This window comes from Acanthochromis polyacanthus, chromosome 4 (genome assembly GCF_021347895.1).
Source record: "Acanthochromis polyacanthus isolate Apoly-LR-REF ecotype Palm Island chromosome 4, KAUST_Apoly_ChrSc, whole genome shotgun sequence".
NCBI lineage: Eukaryota > Metazoa > Chordata > Actinopteri > Pomacentridae > Acanthochromis > Acanthochromis polyacanthus.
In genome coordinates this window covers 3,439,916-3,457,665 of record NC_067116.1, presented here as the reverse complement: position 1 = coordinate 3,457,665, position 17,750 = coordinate 3,439,916, and the positions used below count along the sequence as shown (strand labels likewise).

At 40.8% G+C, this 17,750-nt stretch overlaps 1 protein-coding gene across 5 annotated transcripts in view; it reads left to right on the top strand.

Moving 5' to 3' along the window:
• Window positions 1-17,750, top strand: part of LOC110965491 (neuronal growth regulator 1-like) — a 667,889-nt gene that overhangs the window by 20,434 nt on the left and 629,705 nt on the right. The gene's annotated exons all lie outside the window — the stretch shown is intronic.

Genomic DNA, 17,750 nt, shown 5'->3' with positions numbered 1-17,750 from the left:
TTACTGACTATGTTGATGTTGGAAGTTCATTTAGATGTTTTTTTTAAAGTTTCCTTCATCTTTTAACAGAAATTACCTGTAAGGTTGCTTAGCTTACTTTTTATTACAAATGATTGTAAAACAGAGTATAGAAGTACAGATTGGCATGCCAGAAAAACATATTTTCATATTTGAAAAGGCACATGACATGTTTATATTATTATACATGGAAGATCTTTTCCAAAAGGACAATTCAACATATTTTGATTTTATAACATACATAAAAAAAAACAAGTTCTCTAGAACACTAAAATCTTTGCTTTCTTTTTGCTTTTTCTGTTCTCTTTCTCTTTTCATCTGTGTGTAATAATAAACCCGCAAATGTGAGTCGCGCTGTGTGCGTTGAAGCCGTTGATATTTTCTTGGAAAACATCAAATAATAAATGAAGGGCAGTATGGATTCAGAACTAAAAGGACAACATCAATGGCAATAACTGAAGCACTCGAAGGAATCACATCTGCACTCAACCAGAAATTGCATGCAATTGGCATTTTTATTGATCTAAAAAAAGCATTTGACACCATTAATCACACTATATTACTCGATAAATTATATAAATATGGAATTAGAGGTGTGGCGGGAGACTGGATTAAAAGTTACCTGACTGGAAGAGCACAGTATGTCCAAATGGGACAGTCTAGATCAGATGTGCTTGGGATTGCTTGTGGTGTGCCCCAGGGGTCTGTCTTGGGACCTAAACTGTTCAACATTTACATCAATAGACCTTGAAACTTATCCTTTTTGCCGATGATACAAACATTTTCTATAGTAATGACAATTCTAATGAATTAATAACTGTAGTAAATAAAGAACTCAAAGTGATAAAGAAATGGATGGATATAAATAAGTTATCTTTAAATATTGAAAAAACCAAGGCAATGATGTTTGGGAACCTACAAATGAACTCAGAAATGCAACCTTCTGTCGATAGTGTACCTATTGAATTTGTTTGTGAAATTAAATTTTTGGGCGTTGTAATTGACAACAAGTTGTCATGGAAACCACACATCAAACACATTAAAAACAAAATTTCCAAAAGTCTCTCAATTATAAACAAAGCAAAACCTTACCTGGATGTGAATGCACTTCACACACTTTACTGCTCTTTAATCCTCCCTTACCTGACCTACTGTGTTGCAGTGTGGGGAAACACCTACCAGAGCACAATTCATCCTCGAGTTCTGTTACAAAAACGAGCTGTGCGGATCATTCACAAGACGGGTTTTTTAGAACACACACATAATTTGTTTACTCAAAGTTGTTTAAATTCAATGATCTTGTAAAATACAACTGTCAGGATTCGGCCCTCTGGCTGCCTCTTGTCCCACTTTTCCTCCCTTTTCCTTCCTCCCCTCGTTTGGGTTTGACCCTTTTTTGGACTCTGTTGTTTTCTGTTTGGGATGTGTGCCTGTTTGTTCCTTCTGTGTTGGTTGCTTGTCTGTGTGCGTTTTGCTGGTGTGTCTTTGTCTCCCTCTGTCTGTGGCCCTTCTCTCCTGTTCCTTTTCCTGACTTGTCACCTACTCTGATTACGGCACGAGCGTCAGCTGCCACCAATTAGTCAATTCTACTCACCTGTCTCCTGTTATTTAAGCTCTGCCATTCCCCTCAGTCTTGGCTGGCGCATAGTTAGACAAACATGTAGTTTCCTCTTCACTCCCCACAACCCTCCTCTGCTGGATTCTCTGTTGTTGGACTTCATCATTTTTCATCCCTTCTCTGGATTACCCTCACTGGACTTGTTGTTTGTTGAGACCCTAGTTTGTTCTTGTGTTTGCTGTTCGTTCTCCTTCTGTAAGTACCTCTAAGTCTAGCTGTTGCTTTTGTCTAGTTTAGTTTTTGTCTCCTCTTTTTAGTCAAGTCGTTGCCTTTGTCTAGTTTAGTTTTGTCCGTCCTTTCCCTCCACTCCTTCTGAGTCCCCTTCTCTCCTATTAGTTTTTGTCCACCTTAGTCTCGTTTTCAGTTGTTAATGGTTTTTGATTCAGTTAATAAATTCTTTAATTATGCCTAGCGTTTTGTCGTTGATGTCTGCACCTGGGTTCTCCACAGCCACCAATCCTAACAACAACACATCAATCATTCTTTTTAAAGCTTTCAATAAATTACTACCAACCAATCTTCAGCGCTTCTTTATAATTCGAGAGCAAACATATGATTTGAGAGGTTATGCTAATTTTACATTACCCAAAGTTCGAACTACTCGTAAAAGTTTTTGTGTGTCTGTGTGTGGGGTGAAACTTTGAACAGTCTGGACTTACAACACAAGCAATGCCAAAATATTAACAGATTCAAACTGTATTATAAACATCAGATCTGGTCTAATTATAGGCACAGCATGCTGTAATTCACCTTGTCATTTACAGTTACTGATCAATGTGTCCCTATTGTGGTGTTTGTCCATTACCATCGCTGGTATTTTGTCAATTTCCAGTATTTTGTCCATTTCTAGTATCTGTCCATTTCTGCTATTAGTCCATTACCATTGCTGGTATTTGTCCAATTGTTTATTGTTTTTTGTGTATTTTATTGTAATTGTCATTGTAACATAACCTTGTTATGATGAGTCACAGCTCATAGTGTTTCCGTAGATGAGCTTGGGGGTAGGATTTATTAAGTTTTCTTCCTCCTATTCCCTTTTCAGGCATTCTATGCATATGTTACTATATTGGAATGTTTGTTTTTTGCGTTGTTATTGAAATCGCCTGAAATGAATGAATTAAAAAAAAAAAAAAAAAGCCGTGTATAGAGAACGGAAGGATGGATATTGGTTGTATACCGGCGGATTCGTGAGAATTTAAGCTTTCCATCAGCGTATAATGTTTCTATCATCGAGTTGGCAGTGTCGTTCTATTTCGAAAAATGCTTATATAAAGATCAAAACGGCCCGCCCGCGGGCCGCTGAACCTTAACGGGTTTTAATTCCGGTTATGTTCAGAGTCGAGGATTTAGATCATTTGGGGTTAAGTGAAGTGATTTGTTATATATTAAAGGTTAGAAAATGTAATTGCAATTACCAAATATCCAATCGGAGGAGAAAAAGGCGCCGTGGCAAACAAGACTCAGGCTGAGCCCTAAACTTGCGATGCTCACAGCATTTATCAAAACAAAAAAGTCATACAACCTACCTTTATCCTTGTTTTTCTTTTCCTGCTCCTCTGTTACGGCCACCAGTATTGGTGTGCCGTTCGTTCTGAGGTGGTGTTTTGTTGGGCCTTCTGTTTGGGAGAAGTTTGTGTGTGGGTGCAGCTGTGGCTTGTTGCAGAGTCTTTTGGAGCCCCAGCTGCCAGCCGTTTCAGCTGACGACCGAGCTGATGACGACCTGCACTCTCGTCTGGTTCTCCCCGCCCTCCGGCCGTCCTCATTGGACCACCCTCCAGCTCCTCCTCCTCCGACCAACCAGAGGCAGCCAGGCACCACACCTGCTCACTATAAAGCACCACCGTACCATCGGTCTTGGTGGCTGGTGTTTAGACCAGTCCACCCTGGTGCTCTCTCTGTTTCGTGGTTTTGTGTACCTTTGTGTGGTCTTTTGGTCTGGAAGCGCTTGTGGTTGTGCTCCAGACAACTCTGACCTTTTGTTAGCAGCTTTTGTTTAGTGTGGAGACTGAGGCTCCACTTGTGTAGTTGCTAACTTGGTATAGAAACCACCATGTATGCTGAGCTTTTGTAAACTATGCTCATTATGCACATCGTTCCAGAGGCACCAGTTTTGTTTAGTTCCTTTGTACACCCTTTGTATTAGTTTCTGTTCCTGGTGGTGGGTGTTGCTTCTGTAGTTCTGTTTGGCTAGGGAGTTTAGTTGTTTTCTTTGTGTTTAGCTTAGTTGTAAACTCTTAGCCGTTATGTTTTATTCTGTTCTTTGTTTTAGCAACACCCACCAGTCTTGTGTTTCTTTCATTGTCACCTTTTTCGTTCCCTTTTACTACTAAGCAATAAATCCCTTCACCTAAACCAATAACATCTGGTTATTTTGTTGCATCCAGCCAGCCCCTAGAGGTTGGATCGTAACACCGTTTTCTTTCTTTTTTGTGCCCCTGAGACTCTCAGGAGGCTGCGACTGCCGTCCAATCAGCGACACTGAACTTACAACGCGTGTTGGGTGGTTGCCAGGTTAGTCCGAAGCAAGTAATGTTGGATGGCAGTCTGTGGGTCAGACCATCAGACACAGTCAATTCGGGGGCCCCCTAGTGGCGGCGGGGCCCTAAGCAGCCGCTTAATTCGTGTATAGGGAGAGTCGGCCCTGTTTGCATCTTTTTTAAAGGATTTTTACGTTTTTGTGTTGATTTTATTTCTTGTGTTGACTTTACATCTTTGTGTGTTGATTTTTCCAGTTTCTGTGTTGATTTTACATCTTTTTACGTTGATTTTGCAACTTTTTACTGATTTTGCTTATTTTCATGTTGTTTTTACATCTTTTTGCATTGATTTTACATCGTGTTGATTTTGCATCTTTTTGCGTTGATTTTACTTCTTTTTCAAAGATTTTGCATCGTTTTATGTTGATTTCACATCTTTTTGTGTTGATTCTGTATGTTTTTAGACTGATTTTTGCATCTTTTGTGTTGATGTTGCCTCTTTTTACATTGATTTTACATTGATTTTGCATGTTTTTGTGTTGATTTTACATATTTTTGTGTTGTTTTTACATCTTTTTACATTTATTTGACATTTTCTTGCATTGATTTCACATCTTTTTGTGTTGATTCTGTATCTTTTTACACTGATTTTTGCATCTTTTGTGTTGATGTTGCCTCTTTTTACATTGATTTTAAATTTTTACATTGATTTTGCATATTTTTGTTTTTACATTGATTTTACATTTTCTTGAATTGATTTCACATGTTTTCATGTTGATTCTGTATCTTTTTACACTGATTTTGCAACTTTTGTGTTGATGCTGCCTCTTTTTGTGTTGATTTTGCATCTTTTTACATGTTTTTGTGTAGATTTTCCGGTTTTTGTGTTGACTTTACATCTTTTTGCGTTGATTTTAGATCTTTTGCGTTTATTTTACATTTATTTTTAGCCGGTAGCAGGACTGTGGTAACTAACATTAGCTCTGGCACTAACAGCAACATGTCTTACGCTGAGGTGATCAGAAAACTCTCTTACAACCTGCTTTTATCCAAAATGCCATCAGTAATAATAATGGATTAGATTCATATAGCGCTTTTCTGGGCACTCAAAGTGCTTCACAATGGATCCATCATTCATTCTCTCACACATTCTCACTCTGGTGGTGGTAAACTACATTTGTAGCCACAGCTGTCCTGGGGCAGACTGATGGAAGCGTGGCTGTTAATCCACGCCTACGGCCCCTCTGACCACCACCAACATTCACACACCAGTGTGAGAGCAGCACTGGAGGCAAGGCGGGTTAAGGACACAACAGCACATGACTAGGACAGAGCGGGAATCGAACCACCGACCCTTTGATCATTGGACGACCCACTCTACCACCTGATCCACATCCACATAGATTTTTATATGTATAACTTGAAGGTAAAAAAAAAAAAAACGTGCAGTGTTATGTTAATTTTAAATGTCAGGTTTTGGAGCTCCTGGTGTTTTCTTTTCTGTGGGTGAACATGGATCTGTGCGTCTCTGAGGAACATGAGACTGACACGTGTGTTTTGTTACGTTGATTATCCAACAATAAACAGTGCTCCATGTCTAAGTTCAGTTTCAGATCTGGGTTTTTCTCCTGATGAGCAGAACTTCCTGTCCTGCCTTTAGTTCAGAGAACAGCCACAGATATGATTGTCCTACAGATGTAATACTGAGAGCTAATCAGCTGCTTCAGTCTGCAAAAAATTAAAAACTTCATCCAGTAAATAATTTTAAGCTCAGGGAGCATTGAGCCAATTTAATTTCTACTGCCATATCTAATAAATCTGCTTGGAGGGGCGTTCTAATCTGTCCAGATACAATTTAGATCAGAAACTCTCCCTGGAGTCTTCAGAAAACATTAAATCAACAACACAGATAATCAGACTGACAATAAAAACTGTGAACCTTCAGGTCTGGACTCTGACTCCTCCAGAACTTCCTCCTTGTTGTCTTCAAAAAACTGATCTTCTCCACGTCACGTCATCAGGTTGTCCTGCAGGATTTCATTTACCCTCTACCTTTACCAGCCTTCCAGGACCTGCTGCTGAGGAACATCATGATGCTGCCTCCACCGTGCTTCATCATGATGATGCCTCCACCGTGCTTCATCATGATGCTGCCTCCACCATGCTTCACATCATGATGCTGCCTCCACCGTGCTTCATCATGATGCTGCTTCCACCGTGCTTCATCATGATGATGCCTCCACCGTGCTTCATCATGATGATGCCTCCACCGTGCTTCATCATGATGCTGCCTCCACCGTGCTTCATCATGATGATGCCTCCACCGTGCTTCATCATGATGATGCCTCCACCGTGCTTCATCATGATGCTGCCTCCACCATGCTTCACATCATGATGCTGCCTCCACCGTGCTTCATCATGATGCTGCTTCCACCGTGCTTCATCATGATGATGCCTCCACCGTGCTTCATCATGATGATGCCTCCACCGTGCTTCATCATGATGCTGCCTCCACCGTGCTTCATCATGATGATGCCTCCACCGTGCTTCATCATGATGCTGCCTCCACCGTGCTTCTCATCATGATGCTGCCTCCACCATGCTTCACATCATGATGCTGCCTCCACCGTGCTTCACATCATGATGCTCCCTCCACCGTGCTTCACATCATGATGCTGCCTCCACCGTGCTTCATCATGATGCTGCCTCCACCGTGCTTCATCATGATGCTGCCTCCACCGTGCTTCTCATCATGATGCTGCCTCCACCATGCTTCATCATGATGCTGCCTCCACCATGCTTCATCATGATGCTGCCTCCACCATGCTTCATCATGATGCTGCCTCCACCATGCTTCACATCATGATGCTGCCTCCACCGTGCTTCATCATGATGCTGCCTCCACCATGCTTCACATCATGATGCTGCCTCCACCATGCTTCATCATGATGCTGCCTCCACCATGCTTCATCATGATGCTGCCTCCACCATGCTTCACATCATGATGCTGCCTCCACCGTGCTTCTCATCATGATGCTGCCTCCACCATGCTTCATCATGATGCTGCCTCCACCATGCTTCACATCATGATGCTGCCTCCACCGTGCTTCATCATGATGCTGCCTCCACCGTGCTTCTCATCATGATGCTGCCTCCACCATGCTTCATCATGATGCTGCCTCCACCATGCTTCACATCATGATGCTGCCTCCACCGTGCTTCATCATGATGCTGCCTCCACCATGCTTCACATCATGATGCTGCCTCCACCGTGCTTCATCATGATGCTGCCTCCACCATGCTTCACATCATGATGCTGCCTCCACCGTGCTTCATCATGATGCTGCCTCCACCGTGCTTCATCATGATGCTGCCTCCACCGTGCTTCATCATGATGCTGCCTCCACCATGCTTCACATCATGATGCTGCCTCCACCGTGGTTCACATCATTATGCTGCCTCCACCATGCTTCATCATGATGCTGCCTCCACCGTGCTTCATCATGATGCTGCCTCCACCATTCAGTGTTTGGTGTCCATTAAACACATCATCTAGTCTGATGGACATAAAGCTCCATCCTGGTCTCCTCAGACCAAAGAACCTTCTTCCAGGTGTCTTCAGAGTCTCCACATGTCTTCTGGTGAACTCTAGTCCAGATTTAATTGGAGCTTTTTCCATCAGAGTCTTTCTCTTTGTCTCCATGAAGCTTTGACTGGTGAAGAACAGACAGCAGTTGTTGGATGAACAGTCTGAAGCTGAAACTCCTTCAGAGGAGTCATACAGTCTTGGTGGCCTCTATGGAGGGCAACACAAACTTTATATAGGTGTTGCATGAAGAAATGTGTTTGCTGTAAACTGATTTTAATGAACCACAAACTAGCCTCCATAGGGTCCACTGGGTTTTTCTAGCAGGCTACAACACATTATCGATGAAAACATGACAGTTAAACACTACACATCAGAGATGTAGTTCTGAATTTACCTGCAATTTTAGAAGAAATATGTTTTAAAATATTGTTTTTCTTTGTTTATTTGGTTGTAATCCTTTAAGCTAACGTTATATTTGCTTGTGGCGTTGGCCTTTTGTGCTGACATAAGTAATTCAATCAAAACTGTTATTTTTCCCTCTCATTTCTTCATTTTGTGGATTTGAAGAGGCCTAAAGGATCTCAGATATTTTGTGGGACTCCCCTGAGTCTCAGTCCTTGTTTTGGGAACGTCTGAAACAGAGTGAACAGAATATTGGTTTCTGCTTGTCTTCTGCCAATAGTGTTTTCGAGAATGAGAGTGTGGAGGTGGCACTGAGCACTTTTATAATATCGACTCTCTGAGGAGCCTAACGAGGAACAAACAGCATCAGAGCCTCGTCCTGTTTGTTAGCAGCACAAATGACGCCGTGTTAATTAGGGCTTTCCTCTTGCAAATAGACTAATGAAGGAACAGAAATAACAAAATGTCAAATCTGGAAGTGAAGCGTGAATACCAGCAGCTTAAAAACCCAACAGCATGCAGATGTCTGACACTTCAGCTCACACACCGTCGATGTTCACCGCTTCAGAGGACAGAACGTCCAGTTCAACCATTAACAGCTTCATTTAACCACCAGCACCCTGAACCTGAACCTGAACACCATCACAGGGACTGATGGAGGCTTTAAGGTCTGCAGGGCGACTCTGTTATCCAGGGGTGTCCAACATGAGGCCCGTGGTCCAAAAGTGGTCCTCCAGAGGGTCCATCAGGTCCTCAAAGTGTAAAAATTCCAGAGAAGACATTAACTACAGATTGTAAATTAGTAAAACTATAAATTTAAAATCATTTCTAGACCATGACAAGTTGTTTAGATCAGAAAGTAAAATACTAGATTGTTCTTTTGTCGTTTTGTCTCATTTTTGTAATATTTTCTCATGTTTTTGTTGTTTTTGTCTTTTTTGTCTGATTTTGTGGTTGTGATCCTCCAGTAAATCCTCTGTGGTTCAGTTCCTGGTGACTAAATGTTGTGTTCCTTTGTAGACTCTCTGTGATTCTGGAAGGGAACAGCGTCTGTACTGGGCTGGTTGGTGGTTTTAATGAAGTGGGTTTGTGTTTGGACCTTCTATTATGTTCTGAGCCAGATAAGAACCCATTTTTCTAGTGATTAACGCCCCATTTCCAGTTCAATACCACAAATCATTTCTGGTTTTCAGTGCATACAGGAACATCTGAAGGGTTGCTGTACAGGTGACTATGTTCTGAGAATGTTCTGCACAGTTCTGCTTCTATTTTAGTTTTTAGTTTCCAGAATGTTCTTCTTGAAGGTAGGATAACTGAAGACGTTCCAGAAGCGTTCTTTGATAACATTTGTAGGCTTTTGTGCCCCAACGTTCTCAAACACTGAATGTTCCACCAAGAACATTCTTCTTTGGTTATCACGTTTTACAGATTCCATGATGTGTTCCTCAACAAGGTTCCCCAAACATCCTCAGAACATTACAGCAGAACTTTGCCACTTTTGTTAACTTATCGTATTACAGGAACGTCTTATGAGGAACGTTCTGTCATCTGGGGCTTCTATAACATCTAGAAAATGTTTGTTTTGGTTTGAGAACGTTCTTTCTTTGTTATCATGGGACATTTTAGAACATTCTTCTATGAAACATTCTCATAGTGTGTTCCTTCCACAACATCCCCAAAACATCCTCAGAACATTTTACATGAAAACACTCAAAAACATCTGGAAAACGTTGTTTAAATGTTGGTTTGAGAAGGTTTGGTCGATTTGGGCAATTTTAAAATTAATTTTATTCACTGATTCAGTCAGTTTGGACCATTTTCTCACACTACTTTAGACATATTTCTAGCCACCTTGGACTACTTTTGAGGCAATATCCCCATTTTTTGAGGTAATTGAGTGTCAGTTTGGGCAGTCTTTGAACCATCATCAAAATGTTTTCAGTTACTTTGGAATAGTTGTAAAGACTTCAACAGTTTTGCATTACTTTGGGCAGGTTTTAAAGATTTTAGACATGTTTTAGTCACTTTGGACAATTGTTGAGTGAATTTATGTCCATGTAGACATCTCTTCAGTCAGTTTAATCCATTCTTGGGGGATTTTTGACAATTTCCGCATCAACTTCAGCAACTTTTGAGCCCAGTCAATGACTTTCTCCTTCAGATCTTTGCTGAGCTCCTCAGACTTTCCCCCTGTAGAGTTTGAGTCTAATGAGTGGATCTAATGGTTCTATTTAAACTGAATCAGAGGAGTCAGCAGCTGTAGTCGACTGGAATTACTTAAAGAAGTTAATCCAACTTTCATCAACAAACTGATCATTTAAGTTGCTGTATTTTAGACCAAACAGATTTTGTCATATTTCCAGAAGAACTTTAATAAATCTATAAAAGAACTATATGCATATATTTAATGACAAAGATTCAATGATTCCGTCTGAAAAAATTCAAAGTTGTAGGACTCAGTGGAACCTAAAGACTGAATGATAAACATGGATGTAAACTCTTGTTCTTCCATGTTGTTCTGTACATTTACTTTTATTTCTTGAGGAAGTATTTCTGATTCCTAACGTCCTCACATTGAGCTGCTTCCTTCACTGCCCACAAACATCCAATAAAGCTCTACCTGCATTAACATAAGTGTAAGTTAAAGGTGCTGCTGGGAGGACATTTCCACGGCGATGAGCCACCATCAGCCAAACCCAGCTTCTCATCAGTGTGATCTCATATTTATGGAAATAAAGTAGTGCTGCTGTTAGAAGAGCATCTGTTGCAGTGCAATAAAGGAGAACTTTGACTGTCTTTTAGTTCCTGTCAGCTGCTGATAATTAAAGCTGCTCACTGACTCACATGAAGCCTGGATGAGTCTGAATATGTCTGGATGTTTATGAGGGAGCAATGCAGCGACGCTCAGCGCTGTTTGCAGAGTGATTAGCATCCATATTTATGAGCCACCACACCCATGGACCTGAAATAAACCTGGGTCTGGATCAACATGACAGGAAGCCGAGGGGGAATCTATTGTCTGCGGCTGTTAGCGTCTGAAAAGGACGACGCTCGGCTCAATAATTCATAATTGGTGATGCCTTGTGTCTCTGTGTAATTTTCTTTGAACCCTTATCACAATAACACAGAGTGATAATCGTTTGTTATCTCAATCCCCAAAATCTCATTTCAGCGGAGGTTATTAGAGAGGAAGAGCTAACCGTTTAGCCCCTCGCTACCTGAAACAAGAGCCTCGATCCAGAGATGATGGAAACATGTTCCCACTTCCCTTTTTATCTAGAACCTGTTATCTTAAACTCAAGAGTTTGAAATGATCAAAAACAGGAGGAAACATCAGGATGAATGAACCGGAACCAGAGCTGGAACATCCACAGCGTCCTCTGGTGGTGGACGGATCTCAGGAGATGTTCTGTAGAGGAACGTTCTGTAAGATCAACAAAAAGGCAAAACGTTCTATCACAGTACAGAAACGTTCTAAAACAGTCTGTCATCTGAGGCCTCGATAACATCTGGCAAACATCTGTGGTTGGTTTGAGAGCGTTCTTCCTTAGTGGTCATGGAATATTCAGAGAATGTTTTATGTGTTCCTCAACAACATCCTCAGAACATTGCAGCTCAGTGTTCCATCTCTTCCAATATATCGCAGAACAGGAACGTCTGATAGAGAACGTTCTGTCATCTGAGGTCTGACTAACATCTGAAGAAATTGATATTTGAGAACGTTTTCCCTTAGCTGTCATGGAATATTACTGGAAATGTAAATATTTTTAAAACGCTCTTCGAACAATTGATTAAAATGTTTCTTTCAAGAATTATTGCAGGAAATGTTCTCCGATGTTGTGAGAGCGTTCTCTAGCAGCTGAGTGTACACATCAACAACGAACGCTCTGAAAACTGGTGTACAACCAATAAGAAACTAATGATGCAACCATTAGTCTCCATAAGTGTTACACAGTCTTCTTTCTTTTCCAATCCTTTCATCCTGTTCCTGTAAACAAACTGTATGTAGTTTCAAACTCTGAAGAGGTGGAATGTGAGCATTAATGAGGAGGAAGCGTCCACGGTGTCCTCTGGTGGGATTTAGAACCGTCCTGTTTGTTTGTTGAGTCCAACAGATTTCCTCTTCTCTGCCAGGATGCCTTGACATCTGCCAGAGACCATCTCAGCCAGCTGTCTGAGAAGGAGGCAGCAATGTGGCGTGATTTGGAGGATTCTGCTGTTGGAGGGAGTCTGGGCGTCCGACGGGCAGGAAGCCGCACCATTAGATCATATTTATCCTCACGTCTGTCAAAAAAACCAGCCTGTCACCTTTAGTTTGCTCGGCTTCCTGCAGCTCCACCAGAAAACAGTGAAATGCTGTTTTACTGCCTCATCTTCCCTCAGCTCCGGCTTCCACACCCAGTTCTTGGAGTCTCATTTAGCTGTTAGCCGTTAGCCATTAGCCGTTAGCCTTTAGCCGTTAGCCATTAGCCGTTAGCCTTTAGCCGTTAGCCTTCAGTCGTTTATCTTTGGGGTCAATTTTTCCACCATTCAGTGTTTATATAAACGATATATACACTACTCAAAAAATTAAAGGAACACTTTGAAAACACATCATATTTCAATACGGGGAAAACAAACTGGATCTTAGCATTGATATGGACTGGATAATGTGTTAGGAATGAAAAGTGCCACATTGTTTGATGGGAATGAAAATGATCAACCCCCCAGGAGGGCTAAATTCAAGACACCCCAAAATCAAAGTGAAAAACTGATGTGGCAGGCTGGTCCATCTTTCTGAAATTCAAACTCAAAATGGTATTCAGTAGTTTGTACGGCCTCCATGTGCTTGTATTCATGACTGACGATGCCGGGACAAGCTCTGAATGAGACGATGGATGGTGTCCTGGGGTATCTCCTCCCAGATCTGGACCAGGGCATCGCTGAGCTCCTGGACAGTCTGAGGAGCAACCTGATGGTGTCAGATGGAACAAAACATAATGTTCCAAAGGTGTTCTATTGGATTCAGGTCAGGTGAGCGTGGGGGCCAGCTAATGCTATCAGTTCCTTCATCCTCCAGGAACTGCATGAGTTCTCTTACCACATAAGACTGGGCATTGTCGTGGACCAGAAGGGATCCAGGACCACTGCACCAATGTAGGGTCTGACAATGGGTCAAAGGATTTCATCCTGATACCTAAAGGCAGTCAGAATGCCATTGTCCAGCCTGTAGAGGTCTGTGTGTCCCTCCATGGATATGCCTCCCCACACCATCACTGACCCACCACCAAACCAGTCATGCTGAACAATGTTACAGGCAGCATAACGTTCTCCACGGCTTCTCCAGACCCTTTCATGTCTGTCACATGCGCTCAGGGTGAACCTGCTCTCATCTGTGAAAAGCACAGGGCACCAGTGGTGGATCTGCAGATTCCTGTGTTTTATGGCAAATGCCAGCCGAGCTCCACGGTGCCGGTCAGCGAGCACAGCGGGCACTAGAGGACGCTGGATCCTCAGACCACTCTCATTAAATCTCTGTAGCGGTACTACGTTATGATTTATAGCTCTCGTTATCAATAATTGGGGCACCACCCTAGATCTCCAGGGAAAAATATTAATTTTAATAAAAAAATTAATATTCATAAAAATTTTGATCAATCTCATATCAAAAAGTCTCAAATCCTCGGTTAAATTGACCACATTCTACACAAAGAAACACAAGACTGTAATTTGGTCTATAATGAGGTATTTATTAACTATTCTATGAAAATAATTACAAGTGAACTATGTACAATGTAGATATGGTGTGTGTGTGTGTGCGTGCATGTGTGGAATGTGGGAGTGTGTGTGAGAGAAGGAAATATGGTGAGGATTAGCCAGAGCTAACCTGACGAGGTAACCGGTAATTTGGATTAAGAATTCTAATGATTTGTAAAAGAATAAATTGATTAAATGAATTAATTGACCAAGCGGTTAGTACATCACCCATAGAATGGAATCAGAGCAAACTCAGCTGGAGTTATTGAAGTGAACCGTCATGGGGCTGGGACTTGCAGGCCTTCAGATTAGCAGCACACGGTCTGGACCTGCGGGTTCGGAGCGGTGCATCGTCGTTATGGCCGCCTGGATGTCCTGCCGCGGGTTGATCGGTTCTATGCAAAGACCTGGTCCAGCAGGTCTATGGAGGTCACAGCTGAGTGTTGCTTGGCTTAAAAATGATGGTTCTCAGGCTTTAGCCAAGAAAAACGGGTGTTGATGAAAAACGGTCAAAATTAAGAAAAATAAATGCTGGTTCTGAATCTGTTCTTCAGATTAAAACGAATAAAATTTGGCTTAACGTGAGCAAAATGTCTCCTTAAGTTACAAAAATATTAAGAGATAAATAGTTAACAAACTTAGATGGTGAGGGAATTTCGAAGATAGAAAAAACGCGCTTTAGGTAAGAAAATAATGGGAATCTCTGTCATGGATTCCTCAGGTAATAGAGAGTAAGAGAAGGTAAGGAGAGTGCTGATGTGGGCTACGGCTGACTTTATCTGTGGGTCCAGCTAAGGGGAGGACCTGGGCGGAGAGAGAGAACTTTTAGGCGCGAGTCTGGTGGAATTTGGAATCTCTTTGTTCTCACAGAGAAGAGAAGAAAGAGGAATCAGAATGGATTAAAATATGATATTAAACGCACAAAACACGATCTGTCTATCCCACCATATTCAGTTGTGTGAAAGTGAAATGTGTAGATTAATACATATGTTCATATGATGTGAATCATTTCATTCATAACTATATGTTTATGTTTATGACATTAAAAATATGTATCACAGTGAGAATATAACAACAAGTCAGAGATTTGGTAACAGGTAAATACAATGGTCATCATTCAACCTAAATGGAGAGGAAATTCAGAGGTTAATAAGGGAATTCAGTCCAAATCCATAGTATCCTGGGGAAGAAATGATTAACATCACAAATTAATAAATCGACTTCTGTAACAGATGTAACTGTCAAATTCGGATATGATGTACAACATAATCTCACTATAACTTTGGTAATCATGAAAGAACAAAATAAATCTCAGAAATATGAACTTTAAAGTAATTAGTTTCTTCAGTTAAAGAGTGTGTCTCTCTCTGTTCCAGCCTCCTGCCATAAAGTTTTATGACTTGTTATCTGATCTGTGGAATGCAGAGACGTCTCCGGCTGAGGGTCTCCTGAAGCTGAAAAGGGATTTTAGCATGAAAGTTCATTAAACAAACATCCATAGTCTATAATTGAAAGTCATTGTCTTTTAAAAAGAAGAAGTTATTCCAGGGGTTTAAATGTTCACAGGAGCTCCATCCTTCTGTGAATGAAAACCTACAGAAATACAAATGTCTCAATCCTCCTATAGAGATGGGTGTTGGTCAGTGCTGAAGAGGGAGAGCTTATCTGAGTTTTGATCAGCTCAGGAATTCCAGGGCCTTTGCAGTCTTGCTACATCTCTTTCTGATTGTTTGGTCAGAGACATTCACACCAGTGGTCTGCTGGAGCTCATTTTGTAGAGCTATAGCAGTGCTCATCCTGGTCCTCCGTGCACAAAGGAGCAGATACCTGTCCTGCTGATGGGTTGAGGACCTTCTACAGTCCTGTCCAGCTCTCCCAGACTAACTGCTTGTCTCCTGGAATCTCCTCCATGCTCTTGAGAATGTGCTGGGAGACACAGCAAACCTTCTGGTAATGGCACGCATTGATGTTTCATCCTGGAGGAGTTGGACTGTCTGTGGAACCTCTGTAGGGTCCAGGTATCACCTCATGCTACCAGAAGTGACTCTGACCCTAGCCAAATGCAAAACTAGTGAGAAACAGTCAGAAAACATTAGGAAGGAAAAAACATCAGTGTCCTTCACCTGTAAACTCATTCCTGTTTTGGGGGTGTCTCATTGTTACCCCTCTAGTGCATCTGTTGTTAATTTTATGAACACCAAAGCAGCTGAAACTGACTAAAAACCTCCTCAGTTACTTATTGACCAGATCAGTATCCCACATGTTTCACTGATTTGATGCAGTACTTAGATTAAAAAGTGTTCCTTTCATTTTTTTTGAGCAGTGTATAAATAAATGAGTGACATCTTTTGTTTTTTCATATTTAATGACTTTTCCTATTATATATTTTTTTGCCTTATAGTTTTGATAGTAACAGTTAAGACTGACAGGAAGACATGCAGCAAAGGGTAGCGGGCAGGAATCAAACCCAGGCCGCTGCGTCTGACACCAGCCACTGTACATGGGTCGGAAGCTTAACCCGATGAGCTACACAGGCACCCATGACTTTTCCTAATTTAACGCTGACAACCGTTAAATGAACATGAAGCGTTTCCATGTCCTGAACACGTGTTGTAGCATCAGAGTTCTTTGAGGATTTAAGCCATAAAACAGAAGAAATATCAGCATTTTACACAGTTTAGTTTGGGCTGTTTTGGACGATACTGAGGTCACTATAACATGCAGTTTAATAACCTTAAAACACTTTTAGGGCCCAAAACTTTTTGGACTTGTGATGACCCAAACATAAAACATGTTAATGTTCTAGATAACAGAAACACTTTTCATTCCAAATGTTACAGAAAACAAAAATACACAACTGTTCAAAAGTTTAAAGACTTAGAAATGTCCTCATTTAGAGCAACTTTAGCTAATATAGAGCAACTTTAGCTAATATAGAGCAACTTTAGCTAATACAGAGCAACTTTAGCTAATATAGAGCAACTTTAGCTAATACAGAGCAACTTTAGCTAATATAGAGCAACTTTAGCTAATATAGAGCAACTTTAGCTAATACAGAGCAACTTTAGCTAATACAGAGCAACTTTAGCTAATATAGAGCAACTTTAGCTAATATAGAGCAACTTTAGCTAATACAGAGCAACTTTAGGTAATACAGAGCAACTTTAGCTAATATAGAGCAACTTTAGCTAATATAGAGCAACTTTAACTAATACAGAGCAACTTTAACTAATACAGAGCAACTTTAGCTAATATAGAGCAACTTTAGCTAATACAGAGCAACTTTAGCTAATATAGAGCAACTTTAATTAATATAGAGCAACTTTAGCTAATAGAGAGCAACTTTAATTAATATAGAGCAACTTTAGCTAATATAGAGCAACTTTAGCTAATACAGAGCAACTTTAGCTAATATAGAGCAACTTTAGCTAATACAGAGCAACTTTAGCTAATATAGAGCAACTTTAGCTAATATAGAGCAACTTTAGCTAATACAGAGCAACTTTAGCTAATATAGAGCAACTTTAGCTAATACAGAGCAACTTTAGCTAATAGAGAGCAACTTTAGCTAATACAGAGCAACTTTAGCTAATATAGAGCAACTTTAACTAATACAGAGCAACTTTAGCTAATATAGAGCAACTTTAGCTAATACAGAGCAACTTTAGCTAATATAGAGCAACTTTAGCTAATACAGAGCAACTTTAGCTAATAGAGAGCAACTTTAATTAATATAGAGCAACTTTAGCTAATATAGAGCAACTTTAGCTAATACAGAGCAACTTTAGCTAATATAGAGCAACTTTAACTAATACAGAGCAACTTTAGCTAATATAGAGCAACTTTAACTAATATAGAGCAACTTTAGCTAATATAGAGCAACTTTAGCTAATACAGAGCAACTTTAGCT